Source organism: Anas acuta, chromosome 11, assembly GCF_963932015.1.
Source record: "Anas acuta chromosome 11, bAnaAcu1.1, whole genome shotgun sequence".
Lineage (NCBI taxonomy): Eukaryota > Metazoa > Chordata > Aves > Anseriformes > Anatidae > Anas > Anas acuta.
Window position 1 is genome coordinate 4,836,009 of NC_088989.1, and position 27,879 is coordinate 4,863,887.

Consider the following 27,879-nt stretch of genomic DNA (forward strand, 5'->3'; position numbering starts at 1 on the left):
GTAGTAAACAACATTGCTTTAGGGTATTTAACACAAAAGAGCTTCTCCTCCTACTTTATTCAGGAAAAAAATCCTCCATGTGGAGGAAAAGAAAAAAAAAAGCCCACTGTGCTGTGTGTGTAGCTGTGTCTATTTGTTTGGAGGCCTTCAGCGGCCATTTTTGATGCATCTCAGAAGCCTGAAAAACATTCTTTTTCTTGAAGTTATAATGGTAATTTGAAGGTAACCGTCCTTTCAAGGATTAATTCCAGCCAAAGCAATAACCATTATTTACCAGAGTTTGACATTTTTATCACTCATCATATTAGCAAATTTCCATTGAAAATGCTAAAATGGTTCGTCATAAGGCACATAACTGCTTTGGCTGTAAAAATGACCAACACAAGTGCCTGTACTCAAACATTAAATTATACTGTAATTAATAAAGACAGTTAAACTGTCTACTAGCAACAGCAATTTAGGTAACCACATTTGATCGGCTATAAATTGTAACTACATTAAAATTCCAGAAATATTAGCAATATGGATTACTTGATGGAAATAGGTGCTGATCACCAACACTCCTATTTTACAACGGAAGCACAGGTCATGTTGGCCACAAAACTGTGGGCGAAGATCAAGGCTGAGTACTTTTAATCTTGTGAAACAAGCAATTACAAATAGTTGCATCGATTTGTTAAAAAGCTTTAGGTGACATAAATTGTTTCCTGTTTAGCTTATTGCTCTGATACATAAATGTCACTGAGTATAATATTAATTAGGGTCACAGAACAACAAGGGTCGGGTGATATAGTGTGCAATCATGGATGTGTCAATCCTTTGTGAGCGCTGGGGAAGGCAAGAAAAGCCCAGGTCTCCTCCACTGCAGCGCTCAGCTCCTAATTTTATGTGATGACAAAAGAAAGTAAAGGAAACCGTGTTTTAATATGTGAAGTAATTACTTTAGTACTAGTATAATTTTACGGTTTAGGATAAATTACAATGTTTTCATTCTCGTGCTCTTGCCACATAACATAAAAATCCACATATAGCATCAATAAAATAGAATACTGTTTATAAAGGCTTTCTGCTGCACAAGACCAACACTATTTCTCCTAGCATATGGAAACTAAGCACACATTTCAGTCTGGTGTGTGTTTCTACACTTAATATTTTTTTTTAAACCCAAAAATGGGCTGTGCAGGTTATTTACTTAACATAAATCAAATGTATCATATACACTGTTTCTTTGGATTGGCATACAACTTAGAAAAATACAGTAAGATTCTGAAAAATCTGGAGAAAATTTATTAAATATGATTTTTACTGTAATAGAATATTAATGTAACCCAATGCTCATTTCCCATTAAGTTGATCCCTTTTTAATACACACATGCTTTTTATTATTTTGCACTCATGCGAAAATTCCACATTCAGAGAGTTTCCATCTCCTTAGGAATGTCTCTGGCAAAGGCACAGTAAGAAATCTTGAACTGAAAAAAAATAGACAGCAAATATCGAACGATAAGATGTGGCAAAGCGCTGATGAACTGAAGCAAAAGCCAATGATATAATAAAGGGTAAAAAGGCATTCAGCACTGCAATGGGAACGGTAGAAACAATTACACTTTAAATCCCTCCTTCTCGCTGCCACTGCACCACAGCACAGATGAAAATGTTTGATTTGCAACATAAAAGATTCATTAATTACCACTTGAATATTTAAAGCTATTTTGCAGACTAACAGAGGTAGATAAAGCACTGAATTAAAACCTCTAATAAAATTGTAAAAATATTTCTGCAAGTTTACCAGTGTTGCGATTCCTCCCGGTTTAGGGAGCCAGGCTTGGCTTGTTACAGAATGAATTTTTTTTCAAGTGGGTATTTGAAGTAAGATGGTGCGATTGCACAGCGCTATTTGTCTCTCATTTTCAAATGTTTACCAAATACTTACTTGGAATCTCTCTCTTCACATGTGGTTACCCTTCATGGGAGAAGTAGCGTCTACAAAACAATACAATGGATTATGAGTGTGTTTGAGCTATACTTTCATTTTAATACATTTCCATATACAGTAAAAACTCATCTATGCCTAAGTCTGGTATAATATTCTCTCTGATGTGAGGCAGTTGTACTTTGTGGGGGGAAAAGTCAGTTTATCGTACTATAATTACCCTTATTAGACTGTAAAAAAAATAAAATAATAAAGAAGCCAGCTTGGAACAGTATCCTCTTCTGCAAGGGTAGAGAACTGGAGTAAATTGCAGAAATGTGCATCGTGAAGAGCATCACTGTAACTGCACAGTGCACCCTGGATTTGCACCATGGAGGCAGAGCTGTTAACTCAGGGTTTAGTGACTCTCCTGTATTACAGATTACAAAGGATGTATCATGTATACACCCCAAAAGCATAGTTTAATTTATATTAAAAAAAAAAAAAATGGAAAAAAGAAAAAAAAAAAAAGTAAACATATATATTTATTTGCACAACATCTGCCTGCAGGCAATGGTAATTTAGCCTCAAAGTGTTCTGAGCTCCACTCACCAACTGATATAAATCTTGGTGGCTGAGAAGCTGAATTTGACACTTAACAATTGCAAATATTAGTTTTTACCTGTTTGCTTTCAGCTGGCAGTCAGATTTTTTTTTTAAACATTCTATTTTTAAACAAATGACTATTTGTAATCCACAACAGTACAGTGAGGGCTTGATTGCAGGATGAGGGTTGAAAGCTACAGTAACAGCTCTTTCAACAGTATGTTAACAAATGTAAGTAGAGCCAAAGTGTATGACTTTAATAAGAGAAAAACAGTTTCACTTCTTTCTCATTGTCATTAATTTATGCAGTTGGCCAATGAAATTCAAAAATGTCCAGTTGTATTTGGATACACCCTTTACACAACTGCTCCTATTGTAATTATTGAGTGTCCACCCCACTTAAATGGATTTTGAAAGTATTACACTGGATTTCTGTGTGTGGTGCCTGATTTCAAACGTTACTGGCCAAGAGCATCTGATGAGGCCGCTGCGCTGCAAAAGGAGCCCCGCTAGGGGCTTCCTTAACCTGGACCCCACCTTCATGGGCAAACCATAACACTGCGTCTTGCCAGAAAGGAAAGGGCGTTCTCACAATAATTCAGACCTTGCCCTTTCATATTGTTTTTGGAAAGTCCTTTCCCCCCCATTTTTTTTTTTTTTTTGGTTCAATCTGCTTGTTCATTTTCGTTTGTGCTGGGCACAGTAAGAGCCTGTCCGTCTGAACCACAGAGCCCACTGCGGTGCCAAGCAGACCCCGTGCAGGTGCCTTTAGCTCAGCTGAGCATCGCTGCTGGTGCACTTAGTGTGCTTGAAAAATGGGTTTCTCCCAGTAGATTGTAAGCATACGTGTATATACATACCCAAATATGCTTTTATATATGGGAAAGAAGTTATGCTAGTCAGAGCTTCTTGAAACCTGAAATGGAGGGAGCCTTAGGACTGCTGAATTCCCTGGGTTTAGTATAGATGGCCACGTAGTTATCGACGGGAGCTGGCTCCAACCTGGCAATGGCTCTTTTACCCATCTTTGCCTTGAGCGTTGTGAGGAGCCCTGTGTACTCAATAGCAAACACGCACACCCATCCATCACAGTTTTGGCTTTGTCACATCCGCAGGCATGCAGGAGGGGAAAATTATATTCACGGGCCATGACATTTATTGAAAACAAAAATAAGGAAAATAAAAAGTAAGACTTTTTATTATTTTGGCAAGGACTAGAGCTTAATTTTAATTACACGCTGAGTTTTTTTTTCCTCCTGTTTCCTAGACATACCGGACAGGCTTGTACTGTATATGATTGCACGGACAGAGCTCTGGAGAGCCTTCCAAACACATGGTGCTGATGCCTTGTGCTCACCCTTGCTATTTTTAAGTGCTGCTACCTTATGCTGCATTTTCAAAGTTTCTCCCTGACACCTCCTGCAGTTTGGAGCATTCTCACCTGTTTACCACACTACCGAGTGCTGGCAAATTCAAAACAAAAACATCTGATAAAAATCAAATATGATGTTGCTAACTGCAAAGTTCATTTCCCCTCAGAAGTCCTTCTTTAATTATAAAACCCGCATAACCCATTTCCTTTGGTGTGCAGAAAGGTGTGTAATTAAACTATCAGCATAATACCTTTCTACATGTAAAACCTGCACTTATGAACTTTAACTGCTGAATAAAAACTCCTATTACATGACCATTAAGTATTATGAATAAAGCAAGTCATTGTAGGACTTGATTAATTTTTATGCACTAACCACTGTGTTCAGCACAAATTTGGTTTCTGTAGGTGGCCTCTCTCCTGTCCTGGTGGCTCAGCCATCTTCTACACCAAGGTCCGAGGGTACTCTGCATTTTCCTTGCTGCTCTTCTAGACATGGCCTGCAAAAGTCCCCAAGACTATGTGCTGTTTTGGGTGTCATTGTGGAGGAGGAACAAGTTTTGTTTTGCATTTTATAGTCTGGCTGGATGCAAGCTCAGAGGGATCAATGGTTGCTTAGTCTCACTCAATTCAAGACCACATGCCAATGTTTCCAAACTTTTTTTTTTTCCCTGTATTTGACATCTCATGGTAAATTGAATTGGGTTGGTATTTTTTAACTAATAAGAGAAATCTGATTTGATCTTCTTTCATGCCAGTATACAAGAAGGCCCTCAGAGAAGAACCTGTCCATCTTGCTTGTGTCTCCTGTGTTGTAGGAGCCCAGAAGCTTTGCCTTATGTCTGTTACCTACAGCCTTGGTCCTCACAGAAATGTGTCCTCCACACATTAGCTTCTTGCCAAGTGAAGTGGGAAAGCAAAAATAAATATCCCAACTAAAACCCACTACTCCAAAATCTCAACTGACAGCAAGATGGAGCATGCCAAGACTGAGGAGGATTATATGGCACTGGTCCTGGCTGCCGAGAAGCCTCCAGGCCTCCTCAGTGGCCAAGAGGACATCTCCCATCCTACGTGCAAATGTTCAGGTCCCCGAGCCATTATTCATCAGCTCCTAGCAGCCATGTTTCCATATGCTGTGTGATGATTATATTGAGGCTGATCTTTGAAGTCTGGAGTCAGGAAGTTTAGCTCAGTTATAATCAATAGCATTTCCAGCTCTTGGAAATCTGCACTAAGCACTCAAGGCAGCCAGTCTGCATTATGTCCTTGTCATATGTATATATTTGCATGTTCATTAGCCATGTAGTAGCACAGCTGTATGTGGTTTCATTTAGCTTTTAATTATCTTCTTTGGGTTGGTGTTTTCATCTCCACCAGACTTAGAAAAAAAAAAGAAAAAAAAAAAAAGGAAAATCACTTAGGCAAAATAAATGCTGCTGAGCAGATCTGGGGCAAGGAGTACTATTTCTTTGTGCATCCTACTGTTCTGTTGCAAAAGAGATGTTTGGTTCAAAAGTTCCAGCAAATTAATAATAAATCTGTCTCTTCATTTCCCGCATCATATGCTTATCTTATTCAGGTGGTTGTGGGTGTAATTTTTCATTTGCAGCAGGTGGTTGTTTACATATTAGATAAACTCCATCCTTACAATCCTTGGCATGAATGTTTGTATTTGCTCCAACAGCTGCTGTTCCAGCGCTCACTCGCGCACAGATCAAGGCATCCTCCTCTTTTGATGGAAATGACTCATACCTCGGATGAGCTGAAACAGAAATACCATGCTCAGCTGCAGACACCTGCACTCATGCACTGGGTTTAAAAGTTAGGATGTGGGTTCTAGCTAATTTTATCTTCTTCAGGTTCTTATACCACACCCTTTATTTTGGTTTCTGGGAAATTTCCATTAGCAAGAACAAAACAAGGTGACTAATATCTGTGTTGAACTTTCTTCTCTTTCCTCCCACCCCCCCCTCCCCTCAAGCACAGCAAGAAAACTTATGTGATTTATTTCTTTTACTGCAATCACTTGTAACAACGCCAGCCCTAACGCTCTCCGCTTTGTTTCACGGGGTTGCAGGGTCAGAGGGGCAAGGTTCATCTTTGGTCTGGGAAGCACTGGGGCTATCTGCAGCGATCCTGCTGCACAGACCACAGCTGGGGACAGGATCCTGCAGGAGCCAGGATCACAGAGCCAAGCAAACTGCACCGGAGCACCCAGTACAGCAGCTGGGGGACAAGTCTGTCAGCATGGCTGTCCCGGTGCTGGCTGGAAATTAAAGATTCATAAAGAAAATACAAAGACAAGAAACTGGAACGCATGGAGGTGCAGGCCTCTGTGTATAGCTAATGGAGAGCGTCACTGGCCTTCACTGGGGAAGTATGAAGCCTGACTCTTTGGTTTGCTGATCAGCTTGTTCTCTTCAAAAGAGCCCTTAGCTGGTGGAAAAGAGAGTTTACAGCCTCTCACTGTTGAGCATGTGTCTGACGGGAGCTACAACTTGATTTGCCCGGGTCTTTCAGTGGTGGTGACTGGCATCTTATTGTCTTTTTTTTTTTTTTTTTCCTTCTTTGTCCAAGGGATGGAGCACATTCAGTGCTGATGTGAGGAGAAGGCTCAGCTTAACTGGAGCCAGTGTTGTTTTCCTGTTACACCAGTGGTTTATTGGGGGAAGAAATCCCAAGTGTCTATCGGGGAATTGTGGCAGGCTGCCTGGAGCAGATGGTGTCTTAGCTAGGGGCGATAATTGTTCATGAATTAGACTCCTCTGCATCACCTTCCTCGCACAGACCCGGAGTAACGGCTGGAGCGAGCCTGGCCTGCTCTGCTTGCCGTTGCGGGAGCTCTCCTGTAGCGGGGGAAATATATTTTTATAGTTTGCTTACCTTGACACTTCAAACATTTTCCCAGCAAGCTGAAGGTGTAATTAAATGACATGCCAGATGCCAGTGTGCGCTATATTATACCACCTCTCAGCTGGGCTAGCAAAAGGGAATGAATGGAGCCTTAAGACAGCTCTCCTATAGATACTTATTATCTCTTTTCAATAAAGAATGGGTAAGGTTGAGCAGAGTGTCAGTAAACCTGCAATTTTCTAGCCTTTTGGTTACCTCTGTTCTTCTGATCCACCGGTGATGTGAAGTTTTGTTGTACTTTTTGTTCTGTCAATTGTGGCATCTCTCCAAGAAGGCAGCAGGTTCCCGTGTCACATATGCATATTTATGATAAGGTATGTTCTGATTTTCCTCTTGTGCCTCAAAGCAGGTGTGCCGGGCCTTCTGAGGCAGGTCTGCAGCACGGCCTCCTTAGGGCAGCAAAGTTCAGGGGCACTGTGATCTCTAAAAGAGAACCGCGAGTCGAAAGCAAAGCTCGCAGGGAACATGACAGCAGGCCTTCATAACTTTAGGAAATTAAATAATTTTTATAACTTTAATAGCAGGATTTCTAGAACATATTTACTTACCTCATTGTATCTGCTACCTCAGAAGATGGATCTGGTGTATCTCTTGGCTGTTGCACTCAGGTTTTAGTGCTGGATTTCCAGCTTTCAGGACACCAGCCCAGTTCTCGGGGAGACAAGATTTTGGCTGTCACAAGACAAACTTGCCAGCGAGATTAATTTACTTACTTGGAAGTGGAAATGTTATTTTAATAACGCAGCCAGCACGGGAATGGAGGTGTTGGCCTGAGCAGGGGTTGCTGCAGCATCCTGTGCTCCCCTCTGCTGTGAGGTGCTCAGCGCAGGGGGAGGCCGCTGACCCCGGCAAGGAAAGGACAGCAGGGGAAGGGCTGTTTTCTGCCATCCCTTGGAAAACCAACACCGAGACAGGTCTTAGTCTTGGTATTTGTGTTTATCAGGAGCATGGGAGCGATGCTGTTTTAGTACCAGCGTTTTTAACAGATGACTTCTCACCATCTGCAGCGCCACTGGCAGCAGCAGGCCCAGGCTTGAGCCGAGCTAGGCCTCTGTGGGATGAGATGTTTCATTTGTCAGAAGAAAGCAACACCCCGAAACTTTCACACACTGTCCATTGAGTATGTGCAGGCCACTTCTGTCAGAAGTGAGAAGTGGTCATAATTAAAGATTAATTTACTAGCACTAAACCCAAAGCTTTCTCCAAAGTCTACTGTCAACAGACGCACTCCCTTTCAGTGACATTTGTATTTCTAATTGGGACTGCTTATTACCAGAAAGTCTCTGCAGCTGAAATTCAATTTTATATATTTGCCAGTTGTCCTCTTAAAATAATACTCTGCAACTGATATTACCTAGCCTTGCTTGCGATGTGTGTGTGCCTGTGAGTGGGCACAATTTCATCTTACCACGTGGGCAGGAGCATATGCATGCGAGGGAAACCACTACGTGCATCAAGAAGGTGGCTTGTCAGTGAGAAATGTGGAGAAGCTCAGTCTGTATAGAGAAGCCAGACAAGTAGAGCAGCAAGATCAGAAATGGAGAAGTCCTTGTGTCTGTTTTTGTACTGCAGTTAATGTCTTCTGTGTTCTCACAAACTATTTCTGCTTTGGAAGATAATTTCAGACTCCTACCAGTCTTGACAGAGATGGGAATCACTATCCTTCTCTAATTTACTGATTGATTTTTTTTTTTCTTCTGTTGTCCTTGAAGAACTGATATTAAGAAATCTCTTCAACAAGTTATAGTGTACCTTTTAGTCCCCTGGTCATCAGAAATTGAAAGTGGGCTGCTCTGTCACAGCACTCCTCATCCCTGTACGTCCTGCTTCAGTGCAGATATCAAAACCCCAGCGAGCAAAGTCCTGTACACATGCTGTGAGAGATACAGTGCCTGCCAGGAGAGCTTACTGCTGGAATAGGCAAGAGAGAAAGGAAATATTATTATTCCTCCTTAACAGATGGGAAACGAAGGCACAGAGAGTTGAAGAGGCTTGCCAAAAGTCAGACAGAAACCTGAAAACAGCCGGAGTCTGCTGAGACTCAGGCCAGTGCCTTAATCATTTGTCTCTTCATAGATTTTATTTCTGCAGTTAATTGAGTTATTCACTAGTACAGACTATGAAACTTCTGCCTTTAGCCATTGCACTGATGCTCCTGTATCCTTTTCTATCCGACCTGTAATTCCTTTCCATTTTCTCCCCTACGTGTGGAGCAGCCTCCCTCGTCCTCCTGCTGCTTAGGAAGGTGCTCTGCAAAGCTCTTGCAGCGCTTGTGCTCATCATCCCTGACCTTCCCCACAAATAATTCCTCTTGTTCTTTTCTAACCTCAATCCTGTCTGCCCACGGCCTTGTGCTAATTAATGTTTAATGCAGAAATCACCATAGATATCTGCTGAACCTTCCTGTGGCTACTGTGAACGACTCTCAAATTGAGATGCTCAATCCCCTGGGAAGGAACAATTTGTGGGGACCACCACAGTCACCCCATGTGCATCTCAGCCCAGTCTGCTCCAGCCTGGCCACAGCCCCTGCATGCTGCTCTGTGCTGGAGAAGTTCATGGAGTAAGCAAAGAGCTTATGCAAATCCTCTGCTATCCGTCATGAAATGGAGTTCTTCATACTTCAGAAATGATGGGAGAAACAATCTATCGATATTCCGTAATGAGCACAAATGCCCTTTATAAATTGTTTCCCTTTTATTGACTCTAAAGCAAATGTAGCCGTGAATGCTGTACATTAATACATTTTATACCTTCTAATGGTTTGATGGCCTCATATATCCAGTAACGCTGAGAATAATCATTAGATTGTAAGGAGTGCAAAATATGTTTTATCACTTGAAAATGGAATTCCTTCTTGAAAGGTAAAACCAGTGGTAGATCATTGATTTGAAAGGTCAGGGTTAAAAAGCTTATTAACGACTGGGTTAAGCTCTAGTAAAATTCTTTGTTTTACTCAGCTGTATGAAGCATTTAGCTAAGTGAGACTCTTCATTAGGACATTAGTGCTTTTATACTAGCTGTGTAAGGTAAAAATCAGTAATTTCCAGCTTATATTCAGGAAAATGCATTCCAAGTAGCACCGACTACTCCAAATATCACCGGGTGAAATGTGGTTGTGGGCATGACAGAAAGTGACGGCTGCCAAGTCCATAATCCCTGCCTCCAGTCCTCTGCTGGGGCCCCTGAGCAGGCATTGACCAGGCAGATATATCACCCAGCGCAGGAGAACGCTTGGTAGAAATACTAGCGTGGGTCCCAGAAGCCATATAGTTATGTCAGGATGCCACAGCACTCAGTTAATTAGCCCCAACTCCCTACAGGGCTTTAGATTAGCTGAAGTACCGGGTTTCATGGGGATGTGATGCTTCTTGCTTCTGAGCCAGGGGGTTTCTGAGGGAGGAATAAGTGCAAGGCCCTCCCCACAGATCCCAGGCAGATGGCTGAGTTGAGAAAGGCTCCGTATCTTGGGGATGCCAATGGCACCAACACGTGCCCCAGTATTGCCTCACACCCATCCCAGCACCACAGGAGCAGGCCAAGAAGTGAGGCAGGAGTGGGGCCATTGCATGAGCTGTTGCCCACTGGAAATGATGGGATCTGCTTGAAGTCACATAAACTTGGGGTAGGGACAACCTGTACAAGCTGGAAGAGCAGCTGCTTGCTGTCCTTTCAGGCCAAGCTGTGCTGGTGGACCTGGAAAAAGGACTAAATGTATGAATTGCTTCATGAAAGCGCAAACTGCCTCAAGGCATCGTGTTATATCAAGGCAAACGTGGACATGAGTGTTCAAACCGTGTTAAAGTAAGAAATGTGGGGGGTGGAAGGGGAAGAATGGAAATTCTTCTGGAAAATTCCCAAACATTTTGTTTAATTGGGAAGATGCACAGTGATACGAGCCTGTCTTTGAGAAGTTGCTTGTGTTGCTACAAGTGCGTGTCTGGGGAGGGAGATGGGCTTTAAAACATGTCTGAGATGGGCTTTACCTGCTGTCTGGAGTGGACATGAAGAGGAGATATGTGACCAGCCCTGGCGTTCTGCTCCTCGCTGTCGTGTTTTGCTTTAGTGCGCCCTGAAGAGCCTGGACGTGATGCTGTAGCACAGAAAGGAGGGACCAGCCTCCTAAATTTAGCACGGCTGTAAACAAGAGCAGATATTTTAATCCCGCACCGCCAAGCAACTGCTGGTAAAGACAACGAGACCATGTCAGAAGTGATGTAAAATAATTTCAGACAGCTAAGCTTTATTATTTCACTGACGTAAGTAATGGTTGTTTTGTTAACAAAGTGCATTGCAGGAGAAGTGAAACTGCCTCTCCATCAGCCTGCGAAGCTGCAGCATGGCAGGACAAGCAGTGCTGGCACCGTGTTCCTGAAGTTGCAAACTTGAATACCAGGGGAAAAACCAGCCGTGGTCACACAGGCACTGAGCGTGCTGGCCGTCACCTTGGGGCACTTCCCTCTGTGTGACACTGAAAGCTTCTCCCCTCCCTCAGTCCCTCTGTGCTCGGTTGTGTGCTAGCTTTTTTAAACTTTATTTATTTTTAGCACCTGGAAAAATGCATGCTGTTTTCAAAAAGATCCTTAATGTTTGTCTACAGAATCTGCTACCTGTTGCTAACAAAAAAGAGGACCTAAAACTCTGCCGTGCTGTATTAAGAAGTCTTTTTAATGTTTTTAATGGAACAAAATAACAATACAGACTATAATACCTATAGCATGTGCTTGGTGCGGTATAATTGCTCTGGGATACTCAACCCCTTTCATATGAAGCAGCCATACCAACCCAACCATCGGAACAACTTTAATATTTTACAGTGAAATTAAATCTCAGATTAAACCAGATGGTTTGAACATTTCACTGCAAGTCGTGGCGCTTATTTGCTGACCATTGGCTGGTATATGTAAACACATAAAAAGCAAAAGAGCCCTTGGACACAAACCATACTCTCTCTTAGTTTTTCATTCATGGTTACAGTGTGGTTATGAACGTTATGGATCCAGACAGAGTCTTTAATGGTGCTGAATTCAATTTACTTTTACCGATGAAAGGAGGAGGTCACGGAAAGTGCAAAATGGGTGGGAAGAACACAGGGGTTTCGTTACCTGTCCTGCCAAGGCACTGCAGCTCACGGCTTGGTGTGAATGCACTGCTCCACACAGGAGCTCAGCACCAGCATCCCCAATGCTGCTGACCCGCAGCTTCATCCATCGGCGGTGGCTTGTGGCTGCAGATAGGGTGCTGTGCTCCACTCTGTCCTCACTGCTGACTTTGGATGCCTCTGGCTCGCCTGCCTGGCTTGAAAACCCTTTAAAGGGGCTTAAGCTGTAGGTTGCTGATGCTTCTCCATGCCTCTGTTTGCTTACTGGACATAGGGAGCAGGACAGGAAGCACATAGAGGCAGAGAAGTTTAATTAAATGTTTGCAAAATACTTTGAGGTATTTTGCTGGATTAAAAAAAAAAATGTTGCTTAAATGCAGTGTGAACATCTGGAGCAAGGAAGAAAACTGCTGTTGAGCAGTGCCATCCAGGTGTGTGTGCTTTGGTAACCTCAAGGGGCAGAGAAAAGCCCGGATTCCTGTTGTGCCCAGCTGTAGGGAGCATGGTGAGGACAAGCTGGTGGCTTGCACGGTGTGATGGAGAGGGCAGCACCATCAGCCCATCAGACAAACACAGAGTGAGGTAACTGTGCCTTCAGTGGAGCTAAATGCAACCCTCACAATTACAGCAAATACGTCCCCACGCTGCTGATGTACCAGCTGCACTCGGCGACGTTGCCCCAGGTATTTCATTTTTCAGATATCGTCAAACAAACAGAATTCTACTCTCAAAATAATTACGAACAAATCCATAAACATATTTAGCTTTGGCAGCACTAAAATGAATAGGTGTTTCTTAAAAGTGCAACTGCTGTGGCTTCAGCCATTTCCTATGCCAGTCAGTGCTGGGTTAGGGGCTTCAGGGAGACGTAAGAGGCAGCACAGTGAGCCAAGGGTATTCTGCTTTGCCTCTGCTTCACGATGCAGTAACATTATGAAGCTGTATTAGCACCCAGGGAGAACACAGTACCTGCATTACCGCCTCGTGTATGGATTAAGGAGGAGAACATTTCCCCTTGCTGTTGGTGTGTCCAGCAATCCAGCCAGCAGCTCTGTCCCCAGGAGTCGTGTCTGAACAAGCTCGTGCTCATGGAGCCCAAAGAACTGGAAAATAAAGTTAGGTTTTCATAGCTATAGTGGAAATAAAATATATATCTAAAGCTGTGGTGCTAAGAGCCTTGTCAAGCTCTTGCTGAGCAGCAAGGAAATGGAGAGAAAGGTTCTGGGAATGGAAGGGCTCAGCAAAGCAAACACAGAGCACCACGAAAGGCAGAGCTCCCCGTGCTTCTTGTGGGGTTAGGGTTGGACCAGCTCTCCCCGCTGCTGGGGCAGCAGCACTGTTTCTAGACTGGTACATCACTGGGCTTGCTGGGAGCCCAGGTTACAGGACTGCCAGCTGCTGCATGGCTGCAGATCTAGTCCATATTACTGCAGACCCCTTAGAAATAATGGGTATTAATAATAGAAGGCCTCATTTTCCACACTGGGGCTCACTCACATCTTGAAACGACAATGTGCAAAGACGCACACAGGTGTCCACATCTGCTTCACAATTTAAGCCTTAAACCCTGTTCCTACAAGGGCTTTAAGAAAATGAGCATCCAAAGAGGAAAGTGCAGGGGAAGGCATTAGACAGAGAGAATCACCTCTCTGTGACGCTCTTCTTTTAGGATCATAGCTACATCTTCAGACACATAATCCTTGATCATTGTGAGTTAGAGCTATCATGCAGAAGAGTTTGCTAATATAATGGCATATTGTTGACAACAAACTAGAAGAGATATTTAAAAAAAATATCTTACAATGCATGCTTAAAAGTGTAAAGAAAAAAAAAAGAACTGTATTTTAAAAATCAGTATTTATCAATAGTCCTGGCTATAACTGAGGATTCACAGCATGAATGCTGAAAGAATGGAGACAGCATTGTAATGAAAAAAGCGTATCCATCATCAACAATACAATACTTACTCTGACCTAAGGTCAGGTTTGTACAGTTACACCAGATGTTAGATTTCAGCCGGTCTTTGAAATGAAGGAACACAATGGTTACTATTCCTGTAGTGTTGTGGATTTCATTAAACAACAGGTTTATCTTTCAGCTTTAAAATGTAGAGCAAGATTAGAATATTCCAACATTTAGGTTACAGAAAGAGCCGGTAAGCGTAATGTAAAGTAGGGCTGCTGGTAGAAGGATTGCTGTTCTGAATGCAGCAGCCAGCAATGTCTGGTGGCAAAATTCAGAGCCAGGAACGCAAGGGGTGCAAGAAGCACATGCAGTAGAGAGCTGTAAAAGGGGAGGTGTTTCTAAAGCAGCCCCAGAGAGGGTGTGCTGGCCCCAGGGGCACGCGCTGCCCCACGGCACTGGCACTTGTGTGAACAGGGCTCGCTACTCTCTGTGCCACGGCTTTTTTCCTTTTCTTTCTTCTCAAGTGATAGCAGAGGAGTGGGGCCATCATTAGAGGGGCCTAGCCTAGAAAGAAGTTGCAATTGCTTAGGATTTCCTTTGGTGACCCCCTCTGAGCTAGGCTGCTACAGCCCCAGCTGCCCCCCTCACCTCTGGGCTCAGCCTATTCCTCCACATGGGAGATGTCCCCTTGCAACACTGGCTCCTCTTTTGCTGTATTTATTTAAGCTCTCTTAGCAGGAACTGTATTTATACATATATAGTAATTCAGATATTTCTTATATATATTATATAGCATGTTGTATATTAGATGTTATATATATATATATTCACACAAAACCCTAAAAAGAAAAATGCCACTCTAAAGTTATATTCTCATTCATTAATAATAATCAGGACTGCACAGAAGAGGCAAAAGACAGACTTGTGACAGCTATGAAGAAGCCTTTCATTTATCTTGTCCTCTGTTTTCTTCATCTTACAAAAATAATAATAATAATAAAAAAAAGTAAACAATTCCTGTTTGGGATAAAGCAGGTAAGGAAAGGAGCAAGGTACATGTTCTGAATTATTTCATTAAAAATTAAAGCTTTATAAAAGTGTACACATTTCATTAACTTCGCATTGCACGCTTTGCAAATATTCTAAGGGATGCTAATCTCCTGGCTTTAATTAGATTGAAGGTCTCTTGCAAAGGCTATCATTTTAATATAAAATGAGTGATCTTTTAAGCTTTGTGAATTAGAAAACAGGAACTCCCATTTTAGATCAACAGTTACACAGTGAAACAAAAGAGTTTGGGATTTTTGCAAAAAAGTTCAGGTTTTTGCCCTACCTAGTGTGCACTTTCAAAAGCCAGGCAGTGCAAATATTCACCTCCATCCAGGGATGTGTTGCATACACGTGTGCACACACACACACACCCCGACAGCCAACACCTCATTTACACTGTGCACAGCGCGCCTCCATCCTAATTCCACCCCGGTCCTTCCACAACATCAGGGCGGCACGTGGGCCCCATCTTTCCTGCTCTGATACTTTCTGTGTGACCTTAGGTGAGACAAATTGCAGTAAAAATAGCCCAGAGTGACCCAAAAATGGAGATGTAGAGGGGAGAGGAGTGGGGCTGAGCCTGGAGCTGGATGTCCTGCAGCTCAAACACTGCAGGGGTGGCGGGGGCACCTAGGGGAGAGGTGTTCCAGCCATCCCCATCCAGTACCAACCACCTCTTTCCCACCAAGGACTGCACTGAACTCCTTTAAATCTGCAGGTTTTTTCTGCCCCCTGTTCGCCTGCTATTATCCCCTGCCAGGAGGCGAATTTTTATATTTCTGACCGAGATCCAATCTTCTTTCCCTTATCAAACATAATAGAAAATGCTGTAGTTACAGAATAACAAACTCACCTCCTGGATAAATGTCAATCTATTTTTAAGTGTGGGATCAGCTCCGGAGCTGCCCGTGATAACATATCACTTCATGCCAACGTGGTGCCCCTTCATTTCTTGTTTGACTCGCCGCCAGCCCTCTGCAAGCTGCGAGCGTGCTGACATTGCCTTGAACGTCGCCCCTTTTTCCTCCTCCAGCTGGTTCCCCTCCACCTGCAAAGGGCCTGATCCCACACGAGCTGAGGCTCCCACACGGCATTCAGTGCTTCTCTTGATAGCAGGGGCAAGGCTCACATCTGCTGTGCACAGCCCACTTTTTGTACCTCCTTGGAAGAAGTCCGTGCAGCCATGGGGACTTCTTGTGTCCCAAAGCACGACAGCACCAAGCTGAGGAGCCTACTTCGTCCTGTGCCAGTATGCCCCTCCACAAAGTGGGTTACTGAAGCACGGGGGTGAGTTTTATTTCCCTTACAGCACATCACCTGGGTACTGATTTTATACTAATCACATGGGCAGTTGTGGTCTGTAGCCTAACTGCAGCAGTATCCCCAATTTAAGTACTTGGATATACCTGGGTTTCTGTGTTAAGTGTTTTTCTTCCAGTCTTATTCAGTTAACTTTCTTTTGAAAAACTGCCTGTACAGCAGTGCAATTCTACCTTGAGCATTTTGCTGTTGGACTTTTGGACCCATAAGCTACTTTCAAACTCTCTTACTCTGTCTTTTGAGGATCAAGTTTTGGAGGCAGCAGTATAGAAATGTTTTACAGTCAGACACAGGGCAGGCTGCTTTATGGAATATGAATGTAGAGAGGGACTTGTAAAAGCCCTCTTTTTTTTCTGTACTTGTGGGGAAAAGACCTCCAAAACCATCGCTGGCATTGGATCCCATTTGAACAGCACTCAATTAAATAACGATTATTATTTTTTTTGTTTCAGTTGGTCATTCATGCTAATTTGGTGTACAGGCTCTTCAAAATGAAGAGGGCTAAGCTCCAAGTTTAAATTTAATTAATCAATAATTGTCATTTTTAAACAATCCTGATTTATACAAAATTGACCTCTAGAAGAAGAAATGACTCCATTAATGTCTGTGCTCAGCTCTCTGCTGCGACAGCTCTTTCCACTGACGGTCTTTCTGGGCAAGTTTCCTTTAAGAGAACAAAATCCTCAACTTCATTTCTCCAGTTCCCTAATTTTGATTCAGAGCCACATCTTTGTTTAAAGGTTTATGTAGATAAACCTCAATTTTGTCAATCTCAATTTTGTATAAGAAGCAGGATCAACTTCTAATTTCCAATGTTAAATCCTACGCTCTGGTTTCCACTGCAATATCCTCAAGATGACTATTCCAGGTTAGATCCCATGCTGGGCTCAACATTTAGAATAAACTCAAGTAACAGTAACTTCATTTACTCATTAAGACCACGGGCTTGCTCTGAAACTCTCTGATACACAGTGAGCTCTCTGAGTTCAGGCGAACACAGACAACAATGGCAGGGACAATAACAAAGGCATTTGGGGCTGCCCAAAATACAAATCCACAGCTTTCCTATTGCTTAAGGACACATGCAATAATACAATAATACAAGTAATCGTTAGTGAAAGTTGGTACATGAATGAGATATGAATGATCTTCCCACAGAGTGCTCAGCTGCTGCCATAATGGATTGCTGTATTAAGCTCCTAGCGAGAGGAAGAAAAAAACATTGGCCTGCATATTTTCTTATGTACAGAATCTACTTTATGTATTCCTGATGCCACTGTAATATATGCTACCAAAACAGCACCAGAGCCACAGTACAGCAGTACTAACATTGGGGCTGCTCTGGTGCCGGGATGCTGCCACTTGTCTCCTGCAAGCACTGCTGGAAGACAAATATAAAGTAAGTGAGATTTGCAAGTATTATTAAGATATTATTAAGAAGTGGTCATTCTGGGATAAAGCTACAGCCCACCTTGTCCATTTGCCTCTAGTTTTTGGTCCCTTGGAGAAGGCAGGGCACACGTATGACTCTTCTTAGGCTACGCACCCACTCACAGCCAGCCAGAGCCTCCTGCATCTCGCTCTGCTCTTGTAAGGCTGACCTAACCAACACTTTCCCTGTACGTGCTCTGACAGGTGCTGTATTTGAACAAATTTTAATAGACAGCATATTAACTCTGGCGGCTTCAGACCACTGAGGCAGGTGGGCGAGTCCGCATCTCCCGTATAAACACTCCTGACTCTCATCTGCTTTGATAAGTATCATTCACTTCTGTGATCCTTGCTCTTTTCCAGCGTTGTGACAAATTTTTGGCTCCACGTCAACATAAATGTCTCACTGGCTATAATGGTGCTTGAGATGGGCCAGTTCATCTCAGTATCATACCCTGGCAGTTCAGAAATGATCTGAGGATATTGTGAACGCTTTCAAAACGTGCGTATCAAATCCTCTGTTGGACTCCTAATTTCTGAGCATCTCCTCGCCTTGGATTTTTATGACCTGGAACGCATGGGTACGCTTCTGCTGGAAGCAGAATGAAATGAAATGGAAGCAGAATGGAATGAGATGAAGCTACAGCATGCTCAGACTCTTCCCTCTTCATAATTTCACTTCAAAAACTCTCTTCTTTAACCATTGGGCTAGAAGTGAAGAAAGTTTGTGGCATTACTCAGGCCAATGTAGTAGAAAATTTGTATCATTCTCAAATGAAGAAAATTCCTAAGGAACAAGGCTGGCATTACACTGGTTACATCTTGGAATTTGACCTACAGTCAATGGGACTGTTGAATATACACCATTAGTGCTCTTTTTTTTTTTTTTTTTTTTTTTTTTTTTTTTCCCTTTTATTCTTCATATATATTTAAGTAGAGAATTTGGGGACCGGCTCCATAGCTTAGCTCCATCAGCTGTAATAGCACCATTCTTACCTCCATCAGAGGAAGTTCTGCCTTTAGATTTCAGAGGGTATAAGAAAATTCACCAGAAGAACCTTAGACTACACAGTTTACCGATTCTCCAATGTTTTCAAATTCCTGTTGCCCCAGGCTATTACCTCAATCTACTTTTTTCTTAGTGACTGGTTGACATCTTAGACACTTAGAACAAAGAGCATTGGTGTGATCTGCGTTTAAAGCAGCATGTTCTGGAAGTCATGCCTGCACTTACGTGATGGCTAACATTCCGCTCTTTGGAAATAAAGGGTATTTTAATCTGTTTCAACACTGCAGAGAGGTTTTTCTTTTTTCTTTAGAGACAACTGTAACATGCAGATACCCTAGTGCTCAGAGAATATACAGAAGTGTGTGTCTATGCACATGCAACGCAATCATTAGAATCATTTTCAAACCGTATGCTCCAACTCATAAATAAAGTCTATTAACATTGAACTATTGATCAAAATCAGGGATCCCAGCATCATCTCTTTCTCTGTAGGCTGCTACCTCCACCAAGGCTTATAAGTTAACATTTGAATTGGAATTAGCTCTTGTAATTACATTTATATTAATAGAATTATAAGGCAAATTTTCTTCTGAGTTTTATCTTCAAGTGATAAACTGAATTGTCACTTCAATCTATTGCGCTTGCACAGAGATTTACTCTATGTGAACCGCGAAGTAATTTTGAGATTGAAACTTGGGCAATTCTCAGGACAGCCTGAGAGCACAGGAAAGATTTGTCTGCTCTCAGGTGTCTGTACCCCACAAAGATTTCCTTTCCCAGACCCTCGTTGGCTGCTCTTATTAGCCCTTTCTGTAACCCAGCCCTTGCATTAACTACTTCGTGTGTACAGAAATGTTTATACCTCTTGGGTTTGAACCTCCTTTAGTTTCTGTTCCTTTCTCTTTCTTGGAGCCTGTCCATTTGTTCCTGTATTTGACACTAGTTTTCTGACATCTCTTCTAGCTATTCCCCTCAGAATCATATATAAAATAATGATGTCCACCCTGAGCTTCCCTCTCTTCAAAAAGCACTGACCTAGTTTCTCTGCTTTTACAGTAGAAGTTCTCCAGTCCCGTGTCAATGAGGTTGCCCTGACATATCTCAGCTCTGATAGTTATCTCTCTCTTTTAATAATGGCATCCTGAATGGGGATTATTTCCTCTAAATGCATCTTCATCTGTTCCCTGTAGAATATTTCCTTTTGAGTTACCTCTGATTGATCTGTTTTTGGTAGTGGGGCTAAGCAAAGATAGCTCTGATCTTTCTATCCAGGGCCTGACCACAGGTATGATGCCTGTGGACTTTGGCCAGAATTGGAGCCTTTGATAACATATTCCCCAAACCCATATAAAACACAATGAAAAAAGCCATAGTTTAAATTACTCTTTCTTATTATTAATGGAGCAGATCCTCAGACAGTGTAGTGGGTCACTTAAGTCCTTGTGTGTGTGCAGAGACGACAATACTGCCTACCAGCTACTGAATCATTATTTTTTACAGCACTGCTCACTTATTTCCTTCACTTTGCAGTACATTTTTTCATTTCGTTATGTCCAAATTCCCCTCTCTTCCTAAGGAACCGATTCTCCATCATCAAAGTCAGGGGGAGATCTCACCTAGGCTCCTGCAGGAACATCATCGAGGCCTGGAGTTTAATTTGGGTAAGTTTTCAGTATACTTCGGTTTCTTTTTTTTTTTTTTTTTAAATTTCCCTTTAATTTCTCCATCCTTGTTATTTACTTTTGCCCTTCTTCATGTTCTTTATCATTTCTTCATGACCTTATGACCTCAGACTGACTGACAAAGTGCGCTTAGGTTGTAAAAACTTCCTTTCACCACTGCCTGCGATGCTGATGCCAGAGCCGTGCTGCTGTACCTGCAGCCTGACAGCCTTTGCTTACGGGATGCCTGCCAGCTTTTAGGTTAGCATTACGTGTGGCCCCAAATACATGTCTGAAAGACAGCAAACTCCAGTGATATGGGTCTCTTCAGGGTGTGAATGCTAATTTGTATGTTCTTTTTGCATGTTTTTGAATCATCCAGACCGTGTAAGCAATTTTTCTTTCTGATGTTTCCTGAAGAATGGAGGTGTCCTCCGCCACCTGCCCCAGTTGAACTCTTGAACCTTGCACTGCCTAGTTGCTGCGTAAGGATCAGGAGAAATCAACCTGACATACACGTTATGTCTAATTTTGTATGACAAGAAGCATCAGAAATGTTTACTAATTCACTTTGTACTAAGGGTTCCTTACAGTAGGGAACATCCAACCTGGCTTTGGAGAGGGTATTGTTTAACAGAGTAAGTGCTCCCGTCACTTGTGATTCATTTTCTTTTTCCCAAGTGGGTATAATCCTGATTTACACTAATATTACACTTATTTTTTTCTCTAAACATATAAACATATATATATTTCTACCAAAATATTTATGTGATTGGGTAACTACTCTGAGTGCTTTCTGTGGGATGGAGGCAGACCAAAGTGGCAAAGACCTCAATTGATTCTGTCCCACTGAAACCTCTGGACTTGTTCCCCAAGCCAGTCTTTCATGTAGATATATTATCTCACTGAGAATTTCTTGTCAAACTATGTTAAGTAAATAAAAGAGAGGTGAAATATCAGCAACAAAGCTAACAAATGGAGCCGAATGCTCCACTTGAAAGAACAGATCTAGCTGTTTACCATGCTAATCTGAAATGAAATGAAAATGTATGTTTTTCATCTTTTCAGACAACCATCTTCAAATACAGGTAGCTAAGGTCTTTAACAACATGGATTTTTTTTTTTTTAAAGAAAAACCCTATTGTGGAGGCATCTTATATGTGTGTGTGTGTCTGGATCAGAGTAGAAACTCAAGTATCTATTGCTGTTGATAGGCTTACCAGTCTGAGCCTGTACATCACACGCAGTTTTCATTCCCATGGCTAATAAGTGTCCACCTAATATACCCTGATAGAAGGGTACACGAGCACTTCTGCATGCTTGTTGGCCGACTGTCCCTAACCATGCATCAGGCCCTGAGCACCCCTGGTGGCTGCTCCCTGCCTGACCCCACGCACATGGATGGGGAGCCACTGCCAGCACCTAAAAATCCTTGGCAGCACCCATCCAGACGTCAGTTAGTGCTATCGGTAGCTCCTAATATTTGTCGCCTTCAAGTCAGCGTTTTCCCTCAGGGAGCCAGAAACTAACCGTGCTTTATTCTCTGCTTCCCAGACACTAAGCTCGCTTCGCAGCCCGGCTCTAGCAGCCTTCCGGAGGGAACATCCTCCCCAGACGGGCTGTGCGCTGCTAATTGCAAGGGAAATCCTGGCAGTGTCAGAGCCAGTGCCAAAACCTCCCTGACTGCAGCGATGCCGGGATCTCACCAGATGTCCGGGCTGTTTGTCCATCTGGGGGTTTCTCGCTCGGGAGGCCCTCTGGCCGGCCTTGACCTGCCTCAGGAGTCACGGCCCCTCTCGCATCCTCGCAGAAGAAGGGCTGCTTCTGACGCAGCTCCATCCCCCCTCCGTTCCCTCTGACGTATCTTTGGCATTTTCAGCATGCTGCAGCCAGCAAGGAAGAGAAATGTTATCCAGCTGCTGCCGCCGGTGCTTTTCCTCTGCCTGTCACCCAGTCCTGGTGCTGGGCTCCCAGCCATCATCTGTGCATCCTCACTTCACATCTCAAGGGAGCCTTGTAGTGCCTGCACGGGAAGGTGGAGCGAGCCTCAAGGAACTTACTAGTGAAGGAGAGGCAGGAATATGAAAGTAATTTAATTTTTCATGCGAAACTCTGTTAGGAACTAGTAGACTTTCCAAAATGTATTCCAAAGAAATGCAGAGATAGATTCCCGACCGGCATTAATCAGTGCTGATTAAGTCATGGAGCTACCCAATTTCTGCCTGGTGAGTACTTTTCCTGTCATTGATTTATTGCCTTCCTTAGAAAAATAAGACCTGGGAAATAAAGAGTTCAAGTAAATTTACTCAGTTACCCAGCCAACTGTTGACTGTGGTACCAGGGATAATAAATGTGGAGGGGAAATTCCTCCTGCATGTTCACGTACTGAGGTCAAGCGTAGAGGTGTCCTGCATGTGCTCCAAATCCTCCAGAAGCTGGGGGATGCAGCTCAGCTGTAGCAGTAGGTGCAGGGCCTTTGAAGAGAAAAAGGCAGATGTGTGGCTAAATAAAACAAAGGTGTGCATGCAGACAGAGGCTCTGTAGCTTGGGGTTCGAGGTAGTGGCTGCAAAGAGCCTGGAGGACCCCTTCCCTCGCTATAGGAGAGGAAAACCTGCTCCTCCTCCTCAACCTGTATGAGGTTGGTAGTGCTGATGGTTACCATCCAATGCTTGCCTCCAATACTTGTCCTGAGGAGTGAGGCCACGGGGTGCTGTTTCTTTCCTCTCATTCATAAGACAACTCCTCTGTGCATTTTACTTCAGGTTTGCAGGATTGTGCTGTGTGGGGGTTATTGTTTTCCTGCAGACACATGGCATTATATTTAAGTCACTGGATACATTAACACCACCATCTGGTTTTGTTTTTCAAATGACAGCACACTATTTGTTAAATACTTTCTACCCTATCTTCTTTAAGATATTCTGGGGATAAAGTCTGCAGTGCTGTACGTACGGAAGGACAAACCTTATCAAGTTTGCTTGTTTCACTTACCAGTCTAGACTTCACGTTGCTTTCCAGCTCTCTTTAGAGTACGCGTTCCATATTTTCATTAACCTGAAACAGTGAACAACTTTCAAAAACCTATGAACTATGCAGCATGAAGAGCACAGCTGTAGGAGGCTTGCTAGGAACAACATGAGAGGCTGTCCAAACAGAAAATGAATGCTTTGTTTTTTGGGTATTCAGTTTGTGCCATTAATAATGGATCTGGCTTCTGGAAGGAGCTTGTCACTTGAAGGTGACTTGAAAATCCTTTAGAAAGTATGAATCACCCATAAATTCCTGAACACCTCCAAACCCAAACACTTCTGAAACTACAGCTAAGTCATAGCTGGTAAATCCTTCCATTTACTGTAGTAATTTGATAAGTGTACTAAGACCTTTACAGAGAACAAAGTGAGATAACTCTCCAAGATGCAGTTAAAATGCAATAAAAGGATTATTCACAACTCTCTGTTTTGCCTGTATTAGGCAAGTGGTCCATTTGTTCCTCTTCTTATGACCTTCTCAGATGACAGAGACGGTTACTTGGTGTGTCCTCAATGGGCTTTTATGTGACCAGGAGAGGAACATCTATCACTCTTACCCAAACTATACACAGACTGACTACGTATTTGCTGTAGCCTTTATTAAAGAAAGCTCCATTGGTACAAATATTTGCCTATCTGCTTGCCAGTGACACCTGTTGCCAACTACATCCAGTGACAATGAACAGGATTTTTTTTTATTTTCTCAAAACTGGAATATTTACATATTTAAACCCCGAGGCTCTGCCCACTCTGCCCTTTACTCCAGATCGTCGCCTCTGCACGAGTGCACTAAATAAATTAACAAGTTATCAACAAGACTGCCAGGCCACTTCGGGCTCCCCATTTCTGCGCCTGTCATTGCCACTCAGGGCTCTGCTGGGACGTGACAGCCCCGCAGCACAAGGTCACCCCCCCCCAACAACTCTCTTGCTGCTGCTTGGAGGCGACCATTCTGAGAAATGATTTGTTATGGTAGAATCAGAGGCATATTTGTTAGTTAATTCATTCTGTAAAACTCAAATGAGATGAAAAACAAGCAGAGATCTGACAAATGGCATTTAATTATGTCTGAGCCTAAAATTCATAATACATATTTATGCTGCCCTAAGTCATTCACAGCCAAGGTCCCTTTTATTCTCATAACTGAGTCCAATTGCTGATATGGGAGGAGGGTGTTAGTGATGGGCTACTTTTCATTACAGTGCCTCTTTCTTTATGCCTTGACTTCCCATCCCCTGCGCTCACCCCGAGCAGCCCTCTTCCAGGTGTTCTTATTCCACGGCCTGTGCAAATACTGCAAAGAGCTTACAGTTACCCATTAGCTTTATCTTGAAAGATTTCAATGGTCTGCCTTCTAATCTTGTCTGGTCTCTAAGTTCTTCATAGGTTTCTGTCTCAGGCTTGGGGTGTAGGAAGACACCAGGAAGCGTTGCAAGGACCATGTCCCCGATGAGCTACAACCTGCAGAAAGGACGGGCCCTGCGGCTCTCAGGATAACTTGCTTTCTGCAGAGGAAGGGCAGCTGCCTCTGCAGTGACACCAGCAGCACTGGTTAGTACAGTACAAGGAGAAACACCTTCAACTGATGTTGCAGAGGCTGGACAGACAATATGAAGCATAGGCTCCTAGGAAGTGGGCACTCTGGCACATGTGCCTCAGAACAGAAGCTCAGACCTGGAGAAATATCAGCAGGCACTGACTGAAGAGCTCACCTGAATGAGCTACATATACATCTGCTTCTATCTTCAGCTGCTAGAAAGCTATGGACTGCATTTGGTGTAAAGGATTTAAATGTTTTTGTCACAATACCATATGCTGCAACTCTGCAGAAGATGTGTGTATATTTTTACAATGGCTTGGTGCTATTATTGTAAAAGTAAGCTGTTTCTGAAGCCCTTCTGTCAGTATGGCATAGGGTCTCCAACCAGAATCCCGGGCAAGGTGTGACTGAGGAGAGACCTAAGGGAGAAGGGTTTCTATCTTCTCCCCCTCCCAGCTTCCTGAACCTGTGCTCCTGGGAGAGCCAGCTGCATCGCAAGGCCTGCCCCTGACCATGAAGTCAACAAGAGGCTTGTTGTCCTCTGCAGGGAACCCCATGGCAGCCTGACCCTGCCTCGAGTCCTCTTCCACCAGAGCCCATGAGACAGCAGCCCCAACAGCTTCATCTGGTCTCCTGAAGGGTCGTGCCAGAGGATGACCTCCCCAGCAGTCCAGGAGGAGGCGATTTCACAGCCCACATCTGGCTGCCCTGCTGTCCCTGCATCTCTTGCCATGGGACTGTGCAAGCCTGGAGAGCGCTCCTCGTGCTTCTTGACATTCTTGCCCTGCAGAGGCACCGGAGACACCACCTCTCCTCCCCTTTCTCCTGGCATGCTGCCACCCAAACTCACCAGGCAGCTTCAGGGATTTTTCTTTTGGCCTCTGGTGGGAAATTTCCTTTGACCCTTTCAAGTGGGACAAGAACAGATATTAGATTTGTTGACGATGAAGTGCTTTTATCTGGATTCAACAAAAGAGGTACAATGAAAAGACTGCAGCTGTTGAGCGAAGGCGCCGCACCTATTACAGAGTTCATACGCATTTACAAGTGGCACATCAGCGAAGGCTCTCCTCACCCCAGCAGATGTACGCCCCTTCCACAGAAAACTTGTTAATCTTTCCGTCAGCTCTGCATGCTTTGCATACCTCTGGGAAAACGTGGTGTTTGACTCTCTTGCCAGATCTTGCAATGATAGAAGTGCTATTAGCAGGTGAAAGCTACATGGAAGCGTTTTATCTTTCCGTAAGTCTTCTAGGTCTTCTTGCTGCAGGACGGGACAGCAATTTAGAGCCCCAGATAACTCGGGTTATAACTAGATTTTAAGAACACCGCTGCCCTATCGAATACACATCTACTTACACTCCCAGACTGCCTATACGTGACACAGGGTGCATATAGATAGATGATAGATAGATTTCGGGTAGGAATATAATTAAATTCTTATTTGTTTTTATACACACACGAAGTCACGCAGCTACTAAAACAATATGTTCTAAAATTAAGGTAGCAAATCAACTCAGTCAGGAAGCAAGTAACTCGGACTTGGCAAAGGAGGCTGAAAAAAACGTTACTATTGTCTGACATCATACAGCAACTGCACTTTATAATAAGGGCAATAAAGCTTCTACTAACCAGAGAAAATCCTGATGAAATTTGGGGAAGGATATAGCTTGCAGTCAATCAAGTGTGCAAAAGTAGCAATAAGCATTTGCCCAAGTCCTAATGAAGCAGGGACATGAGAGCATGGTTGAAAAGGAACTGCAAATGCTTTGCAAGCTCCCCAGGGTGGCCCAGGCAGGGGACAACAATATTAGTGAAAGGTCAAAGAGAGCATTACTGGCATTGCATACATGCACTGTGATAGTGACCAGTGCAGCCACCAAGGGCCAGGGTCCCCAGGGCTGCTTTAATTTGTGCTGGACTGAATTTCATTAGAAGCCCCCTGAAAGCCCAGTCTTGCTGGAGCACGCTGCCTTTCCTCTCCCCATGGCCCTTGTGTCCCACCACCCACACTCAGGAAAGGGAACACACAGCAGGTGGGACTCGGATGTTTTGTAATGGAGAAAATGTTCATACAGGGAGCATTCAGTTCTTTTGCACTGATTTCCAAACACTTGCCTTCCCCCAGTACGAGCCTTCCTAACTGCTGAATGAAATATAGACATGGCATGGTAATTTTGCAGCCTCCTTTATGCAAAAATGCTATAGCAAAGGGAAAACACCAGGATGAGGACAACAGTTATGTCAGTGAACAGTAACAAGAATGAGGAATACACAGGAAAACAACCACTGAGCTTTGCCTCATTCCTACAACTTTTGCATTGCACAATGTTAACGTGCTTTAACCCAAATAAGTGTTTGCCCCACTGACATCAGTGTGGAGATGCTCCTAGATTTCAGTGACCTGAACATTTTCCCCAAGTGGTTCTGTTCTGGTTCTTGTCTTTTCTGGCCTCTGACTTACCTTATAGATAAACTAGATCCTGTTGTGGTTGCCCTGTGCCTTGCTTAGTTCATGCCATGTACACCAAGAGGTTCTGGAGTGCTTGCAGGCAATTTCATGCTTATAACCCTCTGAATTTGCTTGCACAAAAATGACCGCACCACTGCATGGGATGGGGAAAGTCGGAGCCCATGGGTCACAGCAAAGCCTATCACAGTCAGTGCAAACATTGCCACAGCGTTAAACAGATTTTGGACCTGACCTTGTGCATTCAGGAGTGAATTCCTACTTAGCATATTGTCACAAAGGTTGTTCTCCACCGGGTTTCTTTTCTGTCATCCTGCAGATCTACGGCAAAGTGTTGGCTCAGTGCCCATTCAAGTCAGCCCCATGGGCTAGAAGCTCCACTCCTGCATAGCCTTTAGTGGTGTTAGCATGCACCAGCAATAACCACAGCTGTGGCAGGACAGAAAAACACCTCCAGCAAAGGTTCACCTAGGTCAAGCTGCTTTGCTGGGATGACAGCAGAGCTCCATCTCTGCACTGGAGGGGACTCTGGCAGTACGAGAGCTTGGGTGGATGT

At 43.5% G+C, this 27,879-nt stretch overlaps 2 long non-coding RNA genes across 3 annotated transcripts in view; both read right to left on the bottom strand.

The window, feature by feature from the left end:
* Positions 1–1,264: 1,264 nt before the first annotated feature.
* Positions 1,265–12,185, bottom strand: LOC137862515 (uncharacterized). 2 transcript variants are annotated; one of them, XR_011100350.1, is made up of 7 exons: positions 11,912–12,185; positions 7,355–10,943; positions 7,002–7,229; positions 4,267–5,655; positions 3,540–3,616; positions 1,934–1,983; positions 1,265–1,472 (listed from the first exon to the last, which is right to left on the bottom strand). It is a non-coding gene; the product is annotated as an uncharacterized lncRNA (long non-coding RNA). The 2 variants fall into 2 exon arrangements; XR_011100349.1 differs by having other exon boundaries at positions 7,002–10,943.
* Positions 12,186–12,876: 691 nt separating this feature from the next.
* LOC137862653 (uncharacterized) overlaps positions 12,877–27,879 on the bottom strand; it is a 237,337-nt gene continuing 222,334 nt past the window's right edge. The window contains exon 5 of the long non-coding RNA XR_011100459.1: positions 12,877–13,010. This is a non-coding gene — a long non-coding RNA (uncharacterized lncRNA). The remainder of the gene's footprint in view (positions 13,011–27,879) is intronic.